The following is a 23,969-nucleotide window of genomic DNA, read 5'->3' as shown; positions in this document are numbered from 1 at the left end:
GTCCCGAAGGAATCAGAACGCTTTACATGAGGAACAATAATGTAGCAATTTACATCAGTTAAATGTTACATAAGTATCAAGAAAAGCATTTAAAGAACATAGGGATGAGGTGCATGGAGCAAGGATGGGTAAGGGGATAGGGTAAAGGGTAAAGGGGTAGGAGGAAAATAGGACATAGAGACGAGGGGAAAATCTGCCCAAAGTCCGGCAGGGTAGGTGACGGCAGGGGGGGGGGGGGGGGGGAGTTCACAACCCATCTCCTCTTTATGGGAGTAAGGGTGGGTGCGAGTTTAAGCTTTTGCTGGGGCAGTATTTTGTGTAGGCAGGGATGGAAATGGATCGATTGGTGTGAGGCGTAGAATGGGAGGGAGGTGTGTCTGGTCCTAGGATGCAGGAAGGGAGAAGGGGGTGGGAATGGCTGCCTCAGTTCTGTGTAGAATTCATGAGGATCGTACTGTGTAAATGTTCAAGAACTAGGTAAGACGGAAAATCACACTTGTGTAGTTGTAGAGTGAGGGACCTGGGGAGAAGGTATATATCCTCTAGGGATCAATCTAAAGAGTGTGAGACCGTCAAAGATGGCCGCACCAATTACTGCAAATGAGTGACCTTGTGGGGCAGTCCTATCTCACTTTCCGTTTGTGGAAGGTCCTGTGTAGTCCTATTTCGATTTCAATTTCTAGTGTTAATTGGTCCTTTCTCTCTTTTCTCTCTGGTGAGTATTGGGTAAGAGTCCTATGTCTGAATCTGTCTAGAACGCAATCCTGAGTAGTCCTTTCTCCATTGATATGAATTATACTGCCATTTTGTTGAGTAGAGTAGTTAATTGTTGCCTCATTAAAATGGCAATCACAAAGTCCCAAAATGGGTTCCCTATTTTGCTACCGAGACGGCCGAATTAAGAGTCAAATAGTCCAGGAAATAGCAATGACAGCGGGAAAAACGGCATCAACAGCGTGTATGAGACCCTCACAGATTACCTTTGTAGAGCAGGTATGAACGCTCTCTGGCCACCTTCCATAGAAACTATTTGGTATGACCGTTGGAACCTTTAGTACAGATACGAGTGCAATCGAAGGAAAGAGAGGACATGAAAGGTCAGATGTGTACCTGTTGCATCGTTCCCAACGTGACATCTATATTATCTATAGCATCCACCCAAACCATCCAACCCACCCCTCTAATGAGAGCCTGTTACCCAGTGGATCATGTCTTGCCGTCTACAAAACTCCCATATAGGCTCCAGAGGTTATTGGGGCAGCTTGAGGGGGAAGCAGTTCACTATATAATTAAGACTGTGTATTACAGAGCATGTCTCTGGACCATTGCGTCAGAGTAGGGGGTGAACCACACGCCCCGTGCATAGCAACAACCTGCTTCACTATTAACAACCCCATATCAACCAGACTCTTATAACTTTACGTACCCTCTTAGAAAAGCCCAAAAGGGCCAGCAAAGGATCAGGCATCAGGGGTTCTTCAGTTATGTCACTTATTTTTTTAAATATTGAAATCCAGAAGTTAGGGGACATAGCCAAGCCCAATGTAAGAATCCTGCTGCCTCTGCGCCACACCTTTCACATTTATCCGTGTCCCTCACGCCATATCTATGTAAACGGGCAGGGGTATGGTAAACTCTATTGAGGTATTTAAACTGGATGAGACAGTGTTGATCATTTAGGATAATACGTTGTGTGGCTTTGCAGCAATATCGCCAGATAACGTCATCTAATGGGAACTCTAAGTCTGTTTGCCACTCTAATCTGGCCTTGGTGTAGTGGATCCTACAATAATTTTGCACTGAGCGGTAAATATGTGAGCCAACCCTGCATGGGGATTCTGAGCGTAACATTAGGAAGAAAGGGACAACTTCTCGTCCAGCATCTCACGAAACACTTGGTGGGCTCTGTAGAAGTGGAACATCGTGAGTGGAGTGATATCCTGCTTTTCTGCTATTAGGAATACCCAGTCCGGCCAGAGATAGAACCCAAACCTTTTTGTTTCCCGTCCAGTCTTGCCCTGTGCCATCAGTGAATATATCACCTATTACTAGGATATCCAGGCATTTTAAGGCGCGCACCACCTCACGTTCCATAATTGTCTGGAGCCAAGCTTTAGTGGGGAGTACAAGATGGCGGCGTCTTCTCTTGTTGTTAAATTGTGCTAGGCATGCGTGGTGGCATTAATCAGATCTAAAGTGCCAGTGCGCCTCACCGTAGTGCAGAACAGAGCCGAGGCTATATGGGAAGGTGCTGCCGCTACCCTTTCTATGTTTAGAAGAGGAGGGGAAGGTTGCTAATGAAGATCACAGCTGCTTTGATGTCTGGCTTAGTGTGTTGGATCGCACTGAATACTGTGCGTAGGTTGTGTGTTAATGTACGCCCAGGGACAAATCCTGCCTGTTCAGGGCCAACCAAAGACGAGATAAGGGGAGCTAATCGGTTCGCCAGGACCTTGGCAAATATTTTAATGTAGATGTTTAATAGGGATAACGGTCTATATGAGGAGCAGTCATGTGGAGGCTTGCCTGGCTTTAAAAGAGTAATCATCATGGCTTCATGCATTGAAGGGGATCACGATTCCACTCTCACCCATCTCTTCAAATATGGAAATCAAGTCTGGGACTAGCTGCTCCCTGAACTCCTTATAGAAGGCCACCATTAGACCATCTTGGCTTGGAGCGCTATTTGCTTTCACTGTTTTTAGCGCGTTCAGGCCTTCCCAGGCATCCAGGGGCCTCATTAGGTACTCTCTGTGTTCGTTTGTCAACCGGGGCAGGTTAATGTGGTTTAGGCAAACAGCATAGTAGCATCTATACTGTGTGATTTGGTCTGATATACCTCTGAGTAGTAGTTCTTAAACAGGTCAGCAACAGAGTCTGGGTCACTAGTCTTTTCACCTAAAGGCTGAACTAATCTCTATAGGGCCTGATGACTCGCGTCTACCCTTCATTATGGTTGCCAAGGCAGCACAGGGGTGCTCCCTCTCCTCATATATCCTCGCTAGGGCATATTTCCCCAAGAGTTTTACCTCCCTGTCGGCTTCCTCATGATATCCCCCCAGTGTTACTTTCAGCTCTTCCATGACCTGGCCGCTGCCTCCCTCAAAGGTTTCTCATTCCAAATCAGCTAGTTTCCTTTCCAGTGATTCTAAGCACCCTCTTATACAGTGCAGGACCCCTGAATGCTTAGCTGTTGCTATTCCTCTGATATAAACCTTAAAGTTTTCCAAAATAGTAGCAAATTGCGGAACTGAACCTATGTTAGTGGCAAAAAAGGCTTCGATGGCCTCAGACATCTCAACCTGGAAAGCATTGTCTAGGAGAGCATATGGAGGGAATCTCTACGTAAAAGGGGCAGGTCGTTTTTGTGGGAACCCGGGGTTTAATAGGATTGGTGAATGGCCGGAATATGAGCTAGGGAACACCTCGCAGTCATGTATTGCATGTCTCAGCGAGCCAGCAAGAAACCAATATTCTATTCTAGTGTATAGATCATGTGATGCAGAGTAGTGTGTGAAACCTCCCTCATCCCTGAACGGTGAACGCCAAATGTCTATCATGCCAAGCTCAGCAATCGCCTCTGCAATTGCCTTTGCTGTTAGTGATTGATGGCAAACAGGGCCTCCAGATCGATCAAAAGCTGAGTTTAGGACAGAGTTAAGATCAACTCCCCATACTTGTGGTAGCGAGGGTAATTGTTGTGCTACATCAAGAAGGGATCGATAAAATTGTGGGTGGTCAAAGTTAGGGTCGTAGATTTTTATAATAATGAACTCCATGCCCTTCCCCGTGCTTTTAGTGATCGCAAATCTGCCCTCTGCATCAGTATGGAGACATTATAGGGAGAGACCAGCTCTAGGGTTTACCCAGGTAAGTACCCTATGTGCAGAAAAACCCGCTGCATGGAACGTGCTGTGTAATTTCCTGTGCATTAACATTGGGTTGTCTAAAGGCAGGTGGGTCTCCTGTAATAGGGCAACATCTATGTTATGCCTGTTGAGGTACTCAACCACTTTCCTGGTTTTCTGCAAGTCATTCAGTCCTCTAACGTTCCAGGTCAACAATCTCAATCTTTCACCCAGAGATCATGAAAGGAAAGGGCAAGTTCCCAACGGAGTCCCTCTGGCAGCCACCTACACAGTCATCCCAAAGCAGTCCTTTATAATGGAACTCCCTTGTCAAAGTTATCAGGTACCATATCCTCTCTGTGACTAAAACAAGACAAAAAAAATACTCAGAACAAAGCTGCCACCCCCCACACATGCCATGCAAACCCCATCTTACCATAGTCGATGCTCCCCCACCACCCACCCATCCCCTTATGTGAGAAAGACAATAAGCCATAAAGTATGTAACACTCAGGAGCGGATGTCACCAAAGCACCACAAACTATACTGAAAAAGAAACTGGACAGTTTGCGATGTCATCGGAACTAATAAGGCACATCTGTAACCAACAATTTTAACATTATTCCACTTTGGAGGAATTGACTACTCAACCATACATGAAAGCCATGTGTACCCCTGTTAAAGAGTTCTGGGCATACATCCATAGTGTTTGTGCCCACCACGCCATTCCAGTGTGGACCCAGTGATGTGCAAAGCAGTCTTGACACTGCTCCCCATGGGAAGAATCCAGCTCGAACTTCCAGCGCAGTTCCTCCTCAGACCGGCAGCAAGTATCTTAGGACCGGTTTTGGAGTGTCACCCCTCATCAGCCAGGATAACGTGACTCCGGTGGCATGGAGAGCACGGGACCCATGCCTGCTCTATCTGTGTATTGCACGATTTTACCCCAATATATAGCCTGACCTGGCCCTGACCTGCCCTGATTCATGCCCCCTTGTTTTGGGATTCCACCCTGTTTGGTACATAAATTCATTGCTACTGACTTTTTCTGTCTGCCATAGCCTACTGTTTTATTAAACTACCCTTAGGCCTCCTACTATCAGAATGTACAAGCATGCCAATGATAACTTTCTCAATAATGTATTGAATAGCCATTGCTCACTTGTGGGACCCCTTACCCAGGGATCTTACTGTTGTACTCATGTTTTTTAAATGAAATTCAATAAAAATTCTAAAAATAAAATAATAACAGCAGCACACCCATATTGCACAGGAAGAAACTTATACCTGAAAATAATATTCTATTTTTCAAGACAAGTTCGTCCGACATGTAAAATATGAGAAATATTTTCTGTTTGTGAGTAATTTCCAAGAATTATGTGCAGATTCTTTTCAAATCTATCTACACATCTGTGAAAGTCTGAAGAAACATCCTTCACATTTCATGGGATAAAAAGTTTAATTCTTTAGAGAAAACCAGAATACTCGTATAGGACATGCCTTATTTATTTGTAAAGCTCCTGCCTATCCTTCAGCTTCATGGCGCTTGGAAACAAGTTCTCCTGTTTTTTACAGCATTCTGCTAATCAATGTTGTGAACAAAGAGTTTAGGAAAGAGTTTTTTATAGATCAGAAAGTAGGGAGCTTCTTTCACCCAGTGGTTGCCGGTGGGAAGTCACAGGCACTTATTTTTGTGGCTTAGCACTTACCGAGGTAAAGGAGGGAAACCACAACGTGCCCAATTCACAAAGGTAAACTGAGACAAAAGTCTAACTTTACGACTTTCGGTATTCACAAAGGGCATTTATGCATAGTAAAGTTAGACTTTTGTCTCAGTTAAACTTACGTTTTGGACTTAAGTTTAGAGGGCCCGATTCACAAAGGTAAAGTGATACGGAAGTATAACTTTATGACTTTTGGTATTCACACCTTTGTGAATACTGAAAGTCATAAAGTTAGACTTTCGATATTCACAAAGGACACTTACGAGTAGTAAATGCCTTTTGTGAATACCAATAAGTTGTGAAGTAGAGTTTCGTCTCACTACACGTTTGTGAATCGGGCCCATTGGTTTGATCTCAGTTAAACTTAAGACCAAAACGTAAGTTTAACTGAGACAAAAGTCTAACTTTACTACTCGTAAATGTCCTTTGTGAATACCAAAAGACTTTCATCATAGTTTACCTTTGTGAATTGGGCACACAGATCGGAAAGAGGGAGCAAGAGAAAGATAGAAAAAAAATCACAAGAAGAGAAAGCTGGAACCTCCAAAAGTGACATAAAGGGGGCAATGGGTGCCTGGTAGTGGATGAAAGAGCTATGAGGTGCATTTAAGGTCTCCAGCATTGGTATTCGGCGTGACGACATTTAATTGCACTGTCTGCGGGCTTCTAAGGTGAGCTTTGGGCACCGGTACACTTTCTTTTACAAATTAAGCAATGATCCCCGCTCTATGTTCCATGTGACCTTACTGCAAAAGGAGACCGAAACCACAACATCATTACCATATGCCACAGACTATAGCGTCTCTTTTAATAATGTCTTATTATTGATTTTATTAACACACTAGCAGCCAGTCCCGACGTTGTCCGGGTATGAATTGCTGCCGGCCAGTAGTATATTGTTTTGTATGATTTCGTTTTGATAGCATTTCTTATCTGTGACAGGCCTGTGAAACGCTCCGATTCACAGTGCACTGCTGATGCACTCAAGAGTGCGCGTTCAGTAGTGTGTGAACTCGAGTTTCCCTACTTTATTTTTCCTTGCAATATTATCCCCTTCGATGCTCATGACGGAATGGTTCCGTCATGAGCATCGGTTGAGCTGTGCTCATGACGGAACCATTCCGTCATGACCACACCCATTAACATTGGGGCCCAGCACCGATGATGAATCTGGGCAGCATCGATGAGGTTAAATAGCGCAAACTCGACAACATGGCATGAGCACAATTTACATTACAGAAGAACACATTCATCTGTGGTAGGCACGGGGAGACAAAGCGATTTGCCTGGAATCACAGGATGTTGAGCTGATGCAGAGATTCGAACGTAGCTCCCCAGCTCTAAAGTTCGCAATTCTAGAACTTGTGGCGGGAGGTGTGCCTAAAAGTGTATGTCGGTGCTGGCCATCAATGAGAGAGACCTGTGCATTTTTCAAATGGGTGGTGAAAAAATATGAGTATGTTGCTGGAGATGTTGACCACCGTGCCACCAATGTACTTACCGGGGGAGGGTAAACATCCATTATTCCGCAACTTTCTTTCCGCATACCATCACTCCGCATACTTTCTTTACGAAAGTACCATGACTGCGCAATGCCATTATAAAACATAGCATTACATTTTATATGCTTTTACCACGCATACATTTACAACGAAATTCGTTGTAAATGCATGAATGGTAAAAGCATGTTTTTTTAAATGTTTGGATAAGGTAAGTATGGGTATAGGGGTGTATGTTTTGGGGTACTGAGGTATATGTTTTGGGGTGTTTGGGTATTTTAAGGGTTCAGATATAGTTTTGGGTTATGGGGTACAGGGGTACTTTTAGGGTTTATGGATAGGTATTGGTTCTGGGGTAGAGGGGTATTTTTAGGGTTCAGGGCTAGGTTAGGGTTTTGGGGTATAGGGGTATTTTTAGGGTTCAGGGGTAGGTTAGGGTTTTGGGGTACAGGGGTATTTTAAGGGTTCAGGGCTAGGTTTGGGTTTTGGGGCGCAGGGGTATTTTTAGGGTTCAGGGCTAGGTTTGGGGTTTGGAGTACAGGGGTATTTTAGGGTTCAGGGGTAGGTTTGGGTTTTGGGGTACAGGGTTACTTTTAGGGTTCAGGCTAGGTTTGGGTTTTGGGGTACAGGGGTATTTTTAGGGTTCAGGGGTAGGTTTGGGTTTTGGGGTACAGGGGTATTTTAAGGGTTCAGGGCTAGGTTTGGGTTTTGGGGTACAGGGGGTAGGTTTGGGTTTTGGGGTACAGTGGTATTTTTAGGGTTCAGGGCTAGGTTTGGGTTTTGGGGTACAGGGGTATTTTTAGGGTTTAGGAGTAGGTTTTGGTTTTGAGGTACAGGGGTATTTATAGGGTTCAGGGCTAGGTTTGGGTTTTGGGGTACAGGGGTATTTTTAGGGTTTAGGGATAGGTTTGGGTTTTGGGGGGTATATTTATAGGGTTAAGATGGGTTAGTCTTTAAGGGTGTTGGGGTATTTTAAGGAGTAAGGGTGGGTTATGATTATGGGGTGCAGGGGTATTTAAAGGGAGCAGGGTGGGATTAGCACAAGATATGAGACATGGCATGAAGGGTGGAACGTACCACACGCCCCCAGCTTTTGTCACGCCCCCAGCACACGCCCACAGCACAACGCAGACACGCCCACAAGGGACTACTTTGCTGGCACAGTTCTTTTACCTTTTAAATGTATATGGTGGGCGTCTGCATAGCCTATGTCCTTCTGCTGCAACTGCCCTTTCCAACGCTGTATTGGGTGTTGTGATTGGTGCTGTGGTTCCTGAGATTACCCGCCTCAAAAGTTTGGGCTCTCTCTTTATTATATTAGTATGGATTAAAAAATGCCTTAAGGGCCCTGGGTCTCTCGGTGAGCATCCAGTCCACAGCTATTTATTCTTCCACATTTCTGAGATGTTTAGTATCTAAAACAAATTTAACAACACAAAATGTAAAAATACAAGCTACCATATGCTCTGAATGGCCAGGAAGACGCATAGCAAGGAGAGGCTCATGCACAATGAACAGAATGTAATTTTCTGAGTTTTGGCTTTATGGTAAGGATGGGACAAGTTAGGAATTTTGAAGGAGTTATTTAAGTTTTGCTACAAAGGTTCCCTATTCAAGTGACTAGTCTCTTGGTTCATCCCTAAAGCGTGGAGTTCACATCAGAGTGAGAAGGGAGGAGCAACCAGTCTGCCAGTGAGATTACTCAACATAACGTCAAATTTCTGCATTTGGAAATTTCCCAATACAAGCGATTCACAAAGAATCCATGCATACATGTAGGCAGGCAAGTTAATTCCTTGTGGTTTTGCACAGCTATGAAATCACTCGTGTAAGATGCAAAATGGAAGTTTGTTCGCATGGGCGTCCGCAGACATTTTTCCAGGGGGGGGGGCAAAATGTTAACATCATCACCATCCTCCGACATGATGTGTGCCAGGTGGGGCACAAGAAACACTGGGGCGCAAAACTGGGATAGACTCAATTAAATGCCAGGAATCCAGGACATGTGACTGACCCTGCCACAGGCCAACAAACACCACCTGTAGGGAAAACGCTAAACTTTCTGACAAGGTGCTTTATCTCTGTGTGCTAGGTGTGCAGACGTCCGGGTCCTCGATCCAACACCAATCAAAGCTGTCTTCAGCACGATTTGATTTTTATCAGAATACTTTAAAACAGCCTATGATTAAAGGACTAGATTAAATATATTGTATGCACAGTGTATGTTAGGGATTATTTGTAGCACACATATTTACCAATATTGTCTTCTTGGTGCTAGAATTCATGATAACTTTTATCCAAAGTTAAAGCACATCGTCAAAGTTAGTAATAAATAATTCAGCAATGACACACGCTAGTGATTCGCCAATGGGTGCTCCCTTTTCTAGAATTCCCCAGGCATTGCTAAATTTTACACACATTCAATTAATTTATACAAAATAAAATGTATAGGTCCAAATGTTAGCTATATTTTTTAAAAGAAACTTAGAGTCCCTCTACATGTAGTCAATGTCAAACTGACAACCTGCCCACGTTTAGGGATACAATAATGTCCAGCTCCCTTATGCGGATGCCTGGCACCGTGAATGTGTGGCAAATGCGGTGCCCGCAGCGGCGGCACATCACAGGTCCAAGGATGTTGAGTCTGACACAGTGGTCGAAGTGGGGGAAAAAAGTAGGGGAACAGTGGGCGGAGAATCAAAGGGTGGGAATAACCCATGGATTTGATCTGTGGGTGGAGCCAGAGGTGTGTCCAGCATACACAGACATCGCAATTTTTTGTATTTGTTTGGCATTTCACTGCCCAATTTAATCAACCAATGGATATACATGATTATTTAAGGTTATAATGAGTTATTGACATTAAAATATATCCACAAAGTGGGATATGCTTCTAATCACAAAATGTACCAAATACGATAAAATGTGTAAACACAAGCCATTTGTCTCCGAGCCATGGAGTTTCTGTCATCGGCACTACTCCCTTTTTCCACAACAGCAGTTCAAACATGAATGGCAAAATATCCTAGTTTGCAAATGTTTTCTCTAAAATTATGGCTCTGCCATATTTGCCTCATAATGCAAGATCTGCTGCATGATCTGACCATTTAAACTAATAAATTGTTTGTAGCTCAAACATATCAAAAGTTAATATAAAATGTGACTTGTGTTGCTGCGGAGTGGATGGCCTATTGTAAAGGTTGACTGGTCACCTTTCTCACTGCTGCCTTTGTATGTTACACTGGTACTAATAAGGCAAAATCTTTCCCGAGACTGTTAGCATGTGTACACACGTCAAAATAATAAAATATCTGAAAATATACTGCATTACGCTGCAGCCTTTTTTAAAATGCTACATTAAGTCAACACTACGGCATAATGTTGTCATCCTTTGCTGCATAATTAATCCCAGTGGCCCCACAGCAGGCAGCACATGTTAAAAGTGCTTGTGAATGAAGCCGGGTGACTGTAAGTTTGCGAACTTAGTTTGGTGTGCGTGCAAATCCTGCATTGCCAATCCCTGGTGAGTTGCAGCTACTACTGCTGAAACAAGGCCAATGGAGGTACCTATGGGTGAGGCAGACTGGCCTCAAGGGCAGGGCCAGCCACAGCACTGGTGGTGTTCTGTGCATTAATGTTTGTTAGTGCCCCCCAGTGACCACCTCTGCCATGGATTCCCTCACTACCACCCTTTAACTGTGCCACCCATTTTCCATAACCACTCTCTCTCAGATGCATTTGATTTACAGCGCCACTCATACCATTGTAGGGTGTCAGAGCACTTTACATCACACACATTACACATAGACAATAAATATGTGTGTAAATCACTGTATAGAAAATGTTACATAAGACTAAGGACTACAAGGTGTAGGAGTTACATGACAACCATACTAGTAGCCCGTATAGTTTTATAGTGATTGGTCTGGAGAAACACAGTACCCGGAATTTAAAACATAATATCATGGTGGGTGTTCTCCTTAATAATCAGAATTAATTTCTGTCCAAAGGAACACTTTTTGGGACATTAGGATAATCAAAGACTGGGATGAGAGGGGGAGGGGGGAACATAACGCTCTAATTTATACCTTGCAGTTTGTATGCAGCTCTTAGATGACAGTTAATAGCTCACTGTTCTAAGTTAAGATTTTAACTTATAAATTGCAAGTAACAAAAGGATCTCTCTGACAAAAGCAGTAGCCCACTGACCTATTTACATTATGTGCACTTTGTGATCTGCACTATTCACGAGTGATTCACTTCAAAATCGAGTACTCATTCATTGACGGCATTGCATTTGTAGACCGCAAGGTAAATGTGTTATCTTTTTGATTTGTAGCGATGCTCCCTGAGGAAGGCTCTATGCCCTAAATGCATAGGAATCAAAGCTAGATGCCATATGTTACGTGAATTAATCATGAGGAAATGATGAAACAATTTCATGAATATTAATTTTACAATGATGAAAAAAAGAAACTGAATAAAAGATTCGAATTTCAGAAGTGAATTACATTCATTTATGGAGTCCTTGGAGTAATACCAAGAACAAGAAGGCGTGCACAAGGGGATGTAACTAATGATTCATTAGGACCATCAGAAAATGTGCCCTAACCAAAGATCGAAGGAGGACAGAGAAGGCACAGCCCCAAACCGCACGGAGCCAAAAGCAACCGCAAACAGGCCTTCGAACAGAAAGCAGCAAGCTGGGCCAAACACACCAAGACCGCCCATGGACAGCCCAAAGCGAGAGGTAAGCAAAAACCCAAACAGGTCATGAGTCACCGGGGATCCATAGGAACTGAAGAAACAGAGGGCAACCCCACCACAGTGACTCAACAAAAAAAGCCACAGCAGCAAGAGACACAGTCCGACCAAAGCCCATCCACACTGCACGGTGGACCACCAACAGCGAGAGAGTTGAACCACCCCCAAACAAAAGACCGGAGAGGAGAAGAAAACAAAATCCACCAGGCCCGTCTGCAAACAAGGGCAGAAGCAAAGGAACCAGACGGAACCAACCCAGACCGGCAGGAGCCGCAAGAACGGACGGAGGCGCAGAAAAGGAAACCAGCACCCCACCTGAACAACAAAAATGAAGGTCACCCAAACACCACCAACAAGGAGAGAAAGGCGGGACCGGACCACAGCCGCCCAAAGGATCCCGGACGAGAGTGCAACAGCAACGATACCAGGCAAAATAGATCCCGGGGCTGCAGGAAACCACAACAAACAACCCTGACATCAAGGGCACCGAAGAGGACCAGGACCAAGGCCAAGCCCCAAACAGGAAGGTGAACACCAACCAGGGGACCTCACAAGAAAGCCTAATGAACCCGGAAGGAAGGGGAATGCAGAACGAATGAGCAAGAAAGCCCAGCGCAGGGAACAAGCAAACTGCCCCCGCAATGCTCCACATGCAACAAATGAGCCACCGAGGCGAGCACCTAGAGGCCAAATACACAACAGGACCGACCCAGTCGAATAACGGAGAACCGACTGGAACCGGAGTGAACACAGGGGCAAGGCCACAGGCAGCAACCCACCAAAAGTGAGAAAGAAAGAAGAGCCGGGTGGAACGAGCCTGAGAAATGTCAACACCCCCAGGGATCAAACCTGAGCTGGCAGGACCCAGTACCCCCAAACCAGGGACTTAGAAGAAGAGGATCCAAACCACACAGGGAGCGTCGGGTATAAATAAAAAACCGTGGCAGGATATGAAACCACAGGCACAAGTGAGCCAGCACCCACAGACGCACAATATGGTCCAGAGCCACCATCCGCAGGAGCAGAAACAGGAAGCACCCAGGTGAGCCCCACAAACAGGACAAACATCCCCGACAGGCCAACAAGTCCAGGCGTGAAGTTGCAAGCCCGGATAAGAAGGCAGGAAAAGCCAGCACCGGGTAAACAAACTGGAAGAGAGTGACCGAAGCAAGCCCGCAAACCCCCTGGAGAATGAGAATGAGGCAGTGTATAAAATGCCCAGTAGAGCAACAAGAAGCCCCCGCGGGGCAGGGGCTAAAACAAGCCAAAAAACGATCAACAGAAGGCAGACGAGAAATCTGCCAAAAAGCATACCAATCGACCCAGCACAGACCAGGAACCCATGCACGCCGCACAGGCCGAAGAGGCCGCACAACACCCGGGAAGGGGAGACCAGAACACAAAGACCACCGGACGTACTGGCAGACAGGGTGGTAAGGGACCCACCAGGGCAAGAGACAGACACCCACGGTAATAGGTGAAGTCGGGAAACCCCACAGAACACTGGGACCAACGAGACGGGGGGACCCCCAACGGACAGACCTGGCAAGCACCGCCAGTCACCCAGGCACAAGAAGCCCAAAACCCACCCTATGGAAGGACCTCATCAGGGTAGACAACCCAGACATGTACAGCCGGGGGAGCCAATTAAAACCAGATGAAGGGGGACTGCCACCCAAGGGAGAAGATCAACCACAGAGCCACAGCACGTGGGACCTGACCCATTTAGCCAGGATTGCCTGAAACCAGTGGGATGGAGAGCACAGGACCCACGACTGGGCAAACCTGTCCCACTTGGGGTGACAATGCAAATAAAAAACAAAATATGGACAGAAAGCAGAACAACGTCATGCATTCACCCCAGTACAGAGATCTGGGACTAAATCTATTGTTTACCTTTGCACAACAATCCATTCCAGTTTGGACCCAGAAAAAATACCACCAGGCAATACTTGCGCTCTACAAATCTCCCTATTATTATTATTGCCACAACTTGTGCACGGGAACGTGCGGGGAACACAGCATATTACACTACTGTCAATCCGGTATCACCAGAGCCCTCAGAATGAGGCAGGAGAAGTGAACATGCACCACTTGTACCAGCTGAGATCCATGACAACACGACGAGGAGGAGGGCGCAAGGGACGTCCACCGAGCCATAGAGCAGGAGGAGGAGGGGACACCACCGCCCGGGCTCATGGCAAGAAAAGCCATACTGCAGGAACAGGAGCAGAAGCCAAAGCCTACCCGTAGACTACAGAAGCAACCCGAGAAGGAAGAACAGGAACAAACAGAGAACCGCCCCCATCAGACATGCAGGCGCACACAGCTCCCAGAATCCCCCGAAGGCCACACCAACCAGGACCGACCAGGACACAACCTGCACAACAGTGGAGAGTAGTCAGGGACAGGAGTACACAGGAAGGAAGGACCGCCGGACCAAAACCCGGAACTGAAGCCTTGGAAGGGAAAACACACACCCCTGTGCCAACAACCAGCTCATACATGGCAAAACACACAGCACAACAAGAGGAACTGAGAACCACCGCAGGAAAGATAGATCAATCAATCAATCAATCATTGTATTTATATAGCGCACTACTTACCAAGAGGGTCTCAAGGTGCTGGGGGGGGGGATCTGCTACTGCTCGAACAACCAGGTCTTGAGTTGCTTCCTGAAGGCGAGGTGGTCCTGGGTCAGGCGGAGGTAGGTGGGGAGGGAGTTCCATGTCTTGGCGGCGAGGTAGGAGAAGGACCGTCCCCCTGTGGTGGCTCTCCGGATGCGGGGGACGGCGGCGAGCCGGAAGGGCCCAACACTGTGTCAAGCAGTGCACGTAATATGGCATCCAAACTTGGAACCTGACGAGCATGGACACCCAGAAGGAATCTGGGCACCGAAGAACAGAAGTCCACTGCTACCCAAAGGCCCACAAACAACACCCACAAATGAAAGAAACGCTGAGTGGTGCAAAGTGAAGAGACTGAGACCCATGGACACAGGCCTCCACCCTACCATACTGGGAGATCAAGTGAAGTGCACAGAGACACGGAACGTCGAGCGCTGGCACCAAGACAGGAACCCCTGTCCCTAGCCTCAAGGTTGTCCAACGCTGTTGTCACTTAACAAATGTGCGATGCCTAATTAAAGTAAACGTGTGCGGTTAACCACCCCCGTCTTCCATTCCCAGAGTTTCAAATAGCGCAAACTTGACCCAAAGGAATCAGAGCGTCCCGTAGCTAAACACCCAATGGGATGTTATCAATGTTGTCTGGTTTTAATTGCGAATGTGAAGATATTTTATTTTATTATTTTGGGATATTTGTAATGATTTCAATTAAACATACAAGAAATGTTGACAGTGACAGAGCGCAGTACACGATCTCCAGGGAGAATCAGAGAGTCGCCCAGAACACAAGATGTCGAGCGTCCCAGCTGAGACTTGAAAACGGTCCCCCGGCAGTGAGGTTGACCGCCCCAGCTGTAAGGATAAACATCCTGCCGGGAGGGAAAGGAGACCCAGTGCAGCCAAAAGCGGCAGAGATCCCTAAGAAATGTAAAAAAACACAAAGAAATGAACATAGAACACTCACCAGAGGAAGTGTGCCCGCGGACCAGCACAGGGCCACTATGAACCCGAAACAACGTAATCGTGGAGCCCCTGCACACCACCACTGCAGCTGCAAATAAGGCAGTCTGGCCTGCCGGATCCGATGCACCTGAGGGACACAGCCATGAGCGAAGCCGGGGGAGGCAGGCCCTGTCACTCGGAGGCCGTCCAGCGAGGAATGCCCGCCGCCAATGCGGCCCCCGGGGAAAGCAGGTCGACAGACCAGTCTTTTCCCTGGGGTGTTAACGCGAGAGGACGGCAGGCAGAGGGTTGAGTCATGGGGTGGGTTTAGGGGGTGGGGGTATAGGAGGTTACTTAAGGGGACAGGAGGGGAAGTACTTCCTCTTCCTGTCCCCAGTGCCTCAGGGAATAGGTTTAGTTTTGGGTTTGTGTGCTTTAGGTAGGCGGGCTGTGAATTAGTTACGGTGTGTGTCGCCACTGGTGCCCCGGTGTGCGGTACAGTCAGCTGGCGCAGTGGAGGCATTTTGCAGACGAGACGATCGACTGTTGGCCGGCATGGACACACCTGATGCAGCGGCAGTGCGGGCGGCCTTGCAGGTGCTCGCCGGGCTGGGAGGGCCGACCTCCTTCAGCCCGGCGTCCTGGATCAGGTGTGGGTCCGAATGACCTGCACGCCTAGGCCCGCTTCAGCGTGGGTTGCTGCGGCCGTCGTGGCCTGCATGGATGAGCCTTCCGGGGCTCGTGGAGGTACGTTGGGGCGGGGGAGGGGGAAAAAACCACAGGATGCCCCCAAGCGCGGCGGAAAGCGGTTGAGCTCCCCTGCGCAGGCAGAGGGCGTGGTGGTGGCCCCGGGTGGCGTGGAAGGCCTTGTGGGAGGGGATAGGCCCGCGCAGCAACAGGCTGAGGACCCAGTGCAGGGTCTGGTGGTGTCTGGCTCACCGGCTGGGGAGCCTTCAGTGATGGCCCCTTGGTAGACTATGGGGTTAGCAGCGAGGGCGAAGGCAGTGGGGTGGAGGACCTGGGTGAGTGGGAGCTGTCAGCTGGGGTAGAGCTTGCCCTCATGCTGTCGGGGGGAGTCTGGGGGGGAGGAGGGGGCCCCATTGTATGAGCAGCCTATGGATCTTTATTGTTGTAAGAAGGGTTTGGTCAGGGCACAGGGGTCCAAGGGCAAGGGCCCCCTGAAAGCACTGCAGCAGGTGGGGCAGGGAACTGCGGCGGGGAGCCCCCCGGCACCCCCGCCGGGGAAGGGGACTCTGGGGGACATGGTGGGTAGGGGTTCATGGTATGCCAGGTGGGAACTCATGTCAGAGGAGGAGAGGGCCCGCGACCAGCGTCGCATTATTGAGGAGTCGGAGCGGGAGTGGCTGCGCCTAGTGCCGCCAGGGAGGCGAAGGCGTGGGGGGTGCCCAGGGGCAAAGGGGCCTCGGCACCCACGCGCGGCAGGGGTGCGGTTGGTGCCCGGGGTAGGGGCGCTCCGGGGGCCCAAGGGGAGTGGGTCTGGGTAGAGGGGTCAGGGACTGCCTTGGCGGCGCAGAGACCTGGTGGCACTGGGGCCTCCCCGAGCGCATACGGCTCGGGGGGTGGGTGCAGGCCGGCTGGGACAGCTGGCAGAGGCCGAGGTGGGCCGGTGGGGCGTAAAATGGCCTCCAAACGCCGGGACAAAGCAGCAGGGGGGTCCGCGGTGGCCTGCCCTCCATCGAGGGAGCGGGCACCGGCGATGTTGGAGTGCGAATTTATGCCTGGAGTGAAAGGGAAAGGTGCGAAGAGAGTGGTGACTGAAGTGCGCGAGTTGGTGACACCAGTTGTGGAGGATGAGATGTTGGATTACGAGGATGAGGTGGATGAGTTGGAGGAGGGTGAAGTGCGTGAGGTTGAGAGCTGGGGGAAGGGCAGAGCGGCAACAAGCAGGTTTGGTGTTTTCGAGGAGACACAAGATGGCGCCGGTCGGGCCATCACTGGGAGTGTGAAGCCGGCGGAGACGCGGCGGACGGAGCGGGACGCCCCGGCAACTTTATCAGGTGAGGGCGCCTGGTGGGATGCCTGGGGGGACGGGACTAAAGGGGGCAGGTGGAAGGCCTGCAGGTCGGTGGGTGTGGGGGACGGGTCTGTGAGGGAGGCTGGGCACCCAGGTGAGGTGGGGCCTTTTCTGCTGGAGGGTAAAAAGCAGTTGGTGGCTGCAAGCGCGCAGACCGACAAGACTGAGGACCAAGCGGGTAAAGAGGATGGTGTTGAGAAATTGCGGAAGAAATTGCCGTACATGGGTCTGGCGATGCCTCTCGGGTTGCATTTGTCTGACAAAACGAGGGCGAGGATTTGGCGGCATGAGTACGTGGATGTGTTTAAACTCCTGCACAGGGAGATTCAGGCGAAGGAAGGGTCAAAGGAGGAAGAGTGGGAGTAGACCAGGCGGCCGAGAGTGCCGGTGACGATGGAGAATTGGACGTCGGTCTTTCTGATCTACTCGAGTATCTATTGTGAGAAACATGCGGATCAGGCGATTGCGCTGTTTAAGTATATGGATGTGATCAGGAAGGCGCAATTGCACTTCGGGGGTTTTGCCTGGTTGAGCTATGACGAGGAGTTTAGGGCGTGGATCAGTGTTAACCCGGACAAGCCGTGGGGGGATGTGGACCAGGCGCTCTGGGTCCAATGGACGTCTTCGACGCAGGCGGCGGCGTCTACGCATACGGCGAGTGGTCTTCCGGTCACCTATCAGTCTTTTCAGTCGGGTCCCGCCCAGTCTGGGGCGGGTGGTCAGGGTGTTGCCGGAGGGCAGGGAACGCAAGCAGTGTGGACAGGGACAGCGGGACAGCAGTACAAACCGGGACCCTCAGGGGCATGCTGGGGTTTCAACAAGGGTTTCTGCAATCGACCTTCCTGTAAGTTTAAACATGAGTGTTCCAAGTGTGGGGGACATCACACGGTCTTGCAATGTCTCACGCTGGCTACGCCCTCAGAACAGTGGTAGTTTGCAAGAGACAGGGGACAGGCTGCTCCGAAGGGCCCATACTCCGGTAAGGGTGGAGGCCATGGGTCCATGGCTCTTCCGGTACCCTGATAGAGAGGCGGCGTCGAGATTGTACTGGGGCTTTGTGGAATGATTTCGTATTGGCTATCAGGGACCAAGGGTGAGGCGTTGGGCTGAGAACTTGCGATCTGCAAAGGAACTGCCGGAGGTGGTGGCGCGCAAACTGGAAAAGGAGGTTTCGGAAGGTAGTATCGCGGGACCGTTCGAGGAGTGGCCATTGTCAGATCTCACTGTCTCTCCTCTGGGGGTGGTGCCCAAGAAGGAGCCGGGCGAGTTCAGGTTGATCCATCATCTGTCTTGGCCGGAGGGAGGTTCGTTGAATGACTTCATCGCGGAGGAGGACTCCAGGGTCTTGTATGCGTCGGTGGATGTTGCCGTGGGTCTGGTGGGGGCATGCGGGAAGGGGGCTGAGTTGGCCAAATGTGACATCAAGTCGGCCTTTCACCTCCTCCCCATTCATCCGGCATATTTTTCCTTGCTGGGTATGCAGTTTGATGGGTCCATCTTCATTGACATGGTGATGCCAATGGGTTGCGCGATTTCTTGTGCACTCTTCGAGAATTTCAGTTCCTTTTTGCAGTGGGCCTTTGTCGACCGCAGTGGGCACCGGCTGGTGTCTCACTATTTGGATGATTTCCTGTTTGTTGGAGTGGGTCAGTCGGGTGAATGTGGTGAGGCCCTGGGCCAGTTTCAGTTGTTCGCGCAGGATTTCGGGATGACGCTGGCGCCGGAGAAGATGGAAGGGCCTAGTTGCTGTTTGAACTTCTTGGGATTTGAGTTGGATTCGGTGGCTTGGCAGGCGCGCTTACCGCTCCAGAAGGTGGCTGAGATGCAGGAGGTTTTGAGACAGGTGCTCGGTGTCCGCAAGATTGAGTTGAGGTCTGTGCAGGGCTGTGAGGGCCGGGAGGACGTTTTGCAGGCGCCTCGGCATGGCCATGTCAGGGGCGGTTCTCCCTCACCACAGGGTCAGGGTCACGTTGGGAGTGCGGGCTGACTTGCGGGTCTGGCTGGTGTTTCTTGAAGACTTCAATGGTGTCTCACTGGATTTTGCCCGGGACAGGATGGTGTGGCAGGTGCAGCTCTACTCCGATGCAGCGGGAGTAGCAGGTTTCGGGGTGTTCTGGGACGGCCGTTGGTGCGTGGAACAGTGGCCGGCTCATTGGTTGCACCAGGGCAGGAGCATCGCGTTTCTGGAGTTCTTTCCCCTGTTGGTGGTACTGTTGGTGTGCAGCCCGGAATTCCGGAACAGGTCGGTGCTTTTCCACGTGGATAACAGGACGGTGGTGGACCTGGTGAACAATCAGAAGACAAAGGACCTGCGAGTGCTGCGCTTGCTGCGAAGTTTCATGCTGCTGTGTCTGCGATTTAATGTGCTGTTGAAATTGCGGATGCGTTAACTCATTCGCAGTGGCAGCGCTTCAGGAAGCTGGCGCCGGGAGCGGAGGCTTGCAAGACCAAGGTGCCGGAGGGTATCTGGGCCTGGGGGGAGTGAGAGTGGTGGGGCTGGTTGAAAGTTCAATAGCTGAGTCTACTAGGCGGGCGTACAGGTTGGCGTGGTCTGAGTTCGTAGCCTTTTTGGGTGGAAGAAAGGTGCGTGCGGATGCCCAAGGAAGCGTGTGAGCAGGGGGTGGTGCGTTTTGTGCTGGGCTGCATGGACAGAGGTATGTCTCAGACGGCGATTGCGGGCAAGTTGGCAGGCGTTTCATTTTACATTTTATATTTGGGTTTTGATCCGGCCAGGACGGATCTGCTGAGTTGTATGATGAAAGGTTGGGGAAGGTTCTTCATAGGTTGTGTCCGGGGGCCGGGCGCCGGGGGCCAAGACGGTCACCTGGATAGTGGGACATTCTTTTGTACATTGGGCCTCGAAGTATGCGGACAGGCAGGTGTACGGTCGTAGCCTGGGCCTGAGGAGCAGTCATCATGAGGTTCAATGGTGGGGTAAGAGCGGAATGCGTTTGGGCGAATTGCTGCCATGGCTTACGAAGAAGGTGTCACAGCTGGGCTGCACGGACATGCTTGTGATCCATTTAGGGGAGAATGACTTGGTGAAACAATCGGGGGTGTCCTTGTTGCTCCTGATGCAGCGGGACTTGGAGGCAATGAAGCACAATCTGGCTGGCGCTTGTATTGTTTGGACTGAGTTCATACCACGACGGATCTGGAGGGAGGCTCTTAAGCCCGCAGCCATTGAAAGGGCCCGTAGGAAATTGAACAGGGCAATGAGATTCTTTTGTGCTGATCATGGACTTAAAGTGCTGGCTCATGGCGGGCTCAAGCTGGAGGAGCCACTTCTCTTTCGAGATGATGACGTGCACCTTTCGCACATTGGAAAAGCGTACTACCTTATGGAGCTGCGGGATCTGATCAGTTTTCTGTGGAATGAGTCGATATAGTGTAGGCGTGACTGAGTGCGAAAGGTGCACGATTAGTGGGGCAGGTAACCGCCCTCCGGGGGTTCCCTGGGTGGCGTCCATGACGGGCAGAATCACCCTTCCGGGGAGGGGGTTACAGGTGCAGGATGGGGGTGTGGTAGATGGGAGTGGGATGAATGGAGATGCTGGAAGAGTTTGGAAGTGAAGAGGGATGTGAATAGTATACGTGGAGAGGTCGTGGTGTGAATTGGGAGTGCCCAGTGGAATACGTGAGTGGATGATGGTTGAAAGGCAGGATGTTGGGGGGGATTGTTAACTGTTAAAGATGTTATGTTTGATTATGGTCTGTCATGCCTGTCCTAATAAATGGCCTTTTACGCTAAACTGATGCGTGGAGTCGTTATTGCGCGATGCAGCCCCCGGGGAAAGCAGGTCGACAGACCAGTCTTTTCCCCGGGGTGTTCGCGCGAGAGGACGGCAGGCAGAGGGTTAGGTCAGGGGGTGGGTTTAGGGGGTGGGGGATAGGAGGTTACTTAAGGGGACAGGAGGGGAAGTACTTCCTCTTCCTGTCCCCAGTGCCTCAGGGAATAGGTTTAGTTTTGTCCGCCAGCCCACCCTACAAAATCGTTCAGGAGTGAGGTTTGGGTGTTTGGAGTGCCAGTTTAGGACAGGTTGACACATGTGGGGTTTGCGGGACCGGGGAGGGGTGGGGCGTGCATGGCGGGCAGAATCACCCTTCTGGGGAGAGGGTTACAGGTGCAGGATGGAGGTGTGGTAGATGGGAGTGCGATGGATGGAGATGCTGGAAGAGTTCGGAAGTGAAGGGGGATGTGAATGGTATACGTGGAGAGGTCGTGGTGTGAATTGGGAGTGCCCAGTGGAATACGTGAGTGGATGATGGTTGAAAGGCAGGATGTTGGGGAGGATTGTTAACTGTTAAAGATGTTATGTTTGATTATGGTCTGTCATGCCAGTCTTAATAAATGGCATTTTACGCTAAACTGATGCGTGGAGTGGTTATTGCGCGATGGCCAAACCAGGAGGAGAAGCCAAAAGCCCGGCCCTATCCCACTGAGGCTACGGTGAAAACACGCGGGAAGAAAAATGGCAACCGTCGCGTCTCAGATCCCTGCAAAGCGGCTGCTCCGGGAGAGGAAAGCATGGACCGCATACGTACGGGGCCTGATACAAAGACCCTGGTCCACGAACTCCTGTAAAGCAACCAGGAGGACTGCATGAGGCTCTCAAGCACAGGCACACAACACGTACAGCCGGCAAGGTCAAGTCGAAAAGGGGCCCTGATCCGTGCCAAACTCACCAGACGCCCGCCGGCAAGAGGAACGAGCCAGCACAGTACTACCCGGACCAGGGTGTGCAAAGGCCAAAGCAGCAGAATGTGACCTCAGGTGGCCTGGAACTGCGCACGCGGATATCCACCAGGAGAGTTAGAAGACAGTAAAACAAACAGCTACGGTCAGGTGACAGCCGCGGGCCCCACACGTACTTGGGTTACAGCCACAGGACCCTCACACACTTGGGTTACAGCCGCGGGACCCACACGCACTTGGGTTACAGCCGCGGGACCCTCACACCCCTAGCTCCGGTCGTGCACTGCAGCATGTTTCTCTTCACGCTGCATTTATCCGCGACAAAGCGCTGTACAAAAAAAGCGGTCCTATGACCCAATGCGGTAGATGACGCACTGGCTACGCCGCCAAAGGTGACTGTCACACGAAGCCGCATAAATAAAACTGCAATGGGCAAAAAGAGTCGTCCAACGCAGCCAGGCAACCCCCACATGTGGGAAGCCCGTCAGGAGAAAAACTCCACGACCTCAGCCAATAAGTGCCCCCACACCCGGACCCCGTATTTAACAAAGGTGGGGGTCGGGGACGGATGTTGAGGCCAGCGACACCCCGGAGCAGTCAGGCCCGGGGAGTCCCAACAAGGAGAACCCGCTAGAGCAGGCCTGGACAAACACCCAGAGCCCCCAACCTCAGAGCTCTCTAGAGCAGAGCAAGAGAAACCAAGGGGGAAAGGTGAGGGTACAAGGTGGGGGGGGGCAGAGCAGGAGTCCGCTAGAGCAGGGCCTCGTCCCCCGGTCCGTAAGACCTGCTGGAGCAGGCCCTGGCCCTAACTTACCTGTTGAAACACGCTCTGGAGAATCTGCAGGCAGAACGAAAAAAACAGGCTGATGAGTTAAGCTCACTTTGTTAGTCATGTGGCGAGGAAGACTAACGAGGAGGTACTGTTTTGGAGCCTGACCTGCTTTCCCCCTTTTAGAAAGAAAGGATTTCCTTCAAGAAAAACCCAGGAAGGCAAGTAAGGGATGCAGAAATGAAAGAATTTCCATTTGCTGGATGTTTAAACAAGTTACAAATGAAATGTACAAAGCTGGAAGTGCATTTGGAGCGTGTGAACTTTTTTCATGCAATGGGATACTATTTTGAAAAACTATTAGGATGTTTAGTGTGGAACATTGAAGTAAAAATCTGTAATAACGCTACTCACCTGAAATCAAAACGCAGGTTATTGTTTTTGCATGCGTGCTCTGATGAAGAAATACAGCCTGCCTTTTAAATAACACATGAGCATTTTCAAACAACAGAGAGACTTTTCCCGCGATCAAGGCTTGTAAATGCTGAAACACATAGGGAATGCGAAGGATAAAGGAATATCAACCTCCAACAGATCTGATGTCAGATTGATGCTTTTGGGGGCTCAAACAGGGTAACTTTGTCTGACACCAAGGGTGATGTTTTAGGGTTATTCCACAAAGAGATGGCCGAAGATGTAGATATAGTATGGGGCGAGAATTTATCTACCATCTTGAAAGTGCGAATATTATCGAGAAGAATATGAGTGGAATTGTAAACCATCAGAGCGTTCATTGTTAGCGCCACAAGCAATGAACATGGGGATATAAGGTAAGAGCCAGTGAACTGCTATACTGGATTGAGTGTCTAACTAGCATGGACCACAAGCTACAAGAAAAGCTTTTTGGTAAGTTAACCAGTTGGGGGGCTTGCATCACTCCATCAGATGTGGCAATCTCAGCTTCTTAAGACTCATTCTATATTTATTGTTAGTCCACAAATAGCTCGAGACAAGTTTATCAATTATAGAGAAAACATTTGGAGATAGACGTACAGGGAGCATCAT

This window comes from Lissotriton vulgaris, chromosome 5 (assembly GCF_964263255.1).
Source record: "Lissotriton vulgaris chromosome 5, aLisVul1.2, whole genome shotgun sequence".
Taxonomy (NCBI): domain Eukaryota; kingdom Metazoa; phylum Chordata; class Amphibia; order Caudata; family Salamandridae; genus Lissotriton; species Lissotriton vulgaris.
This window is presented reverse-complemented; position numbering follows the sequence as displayed.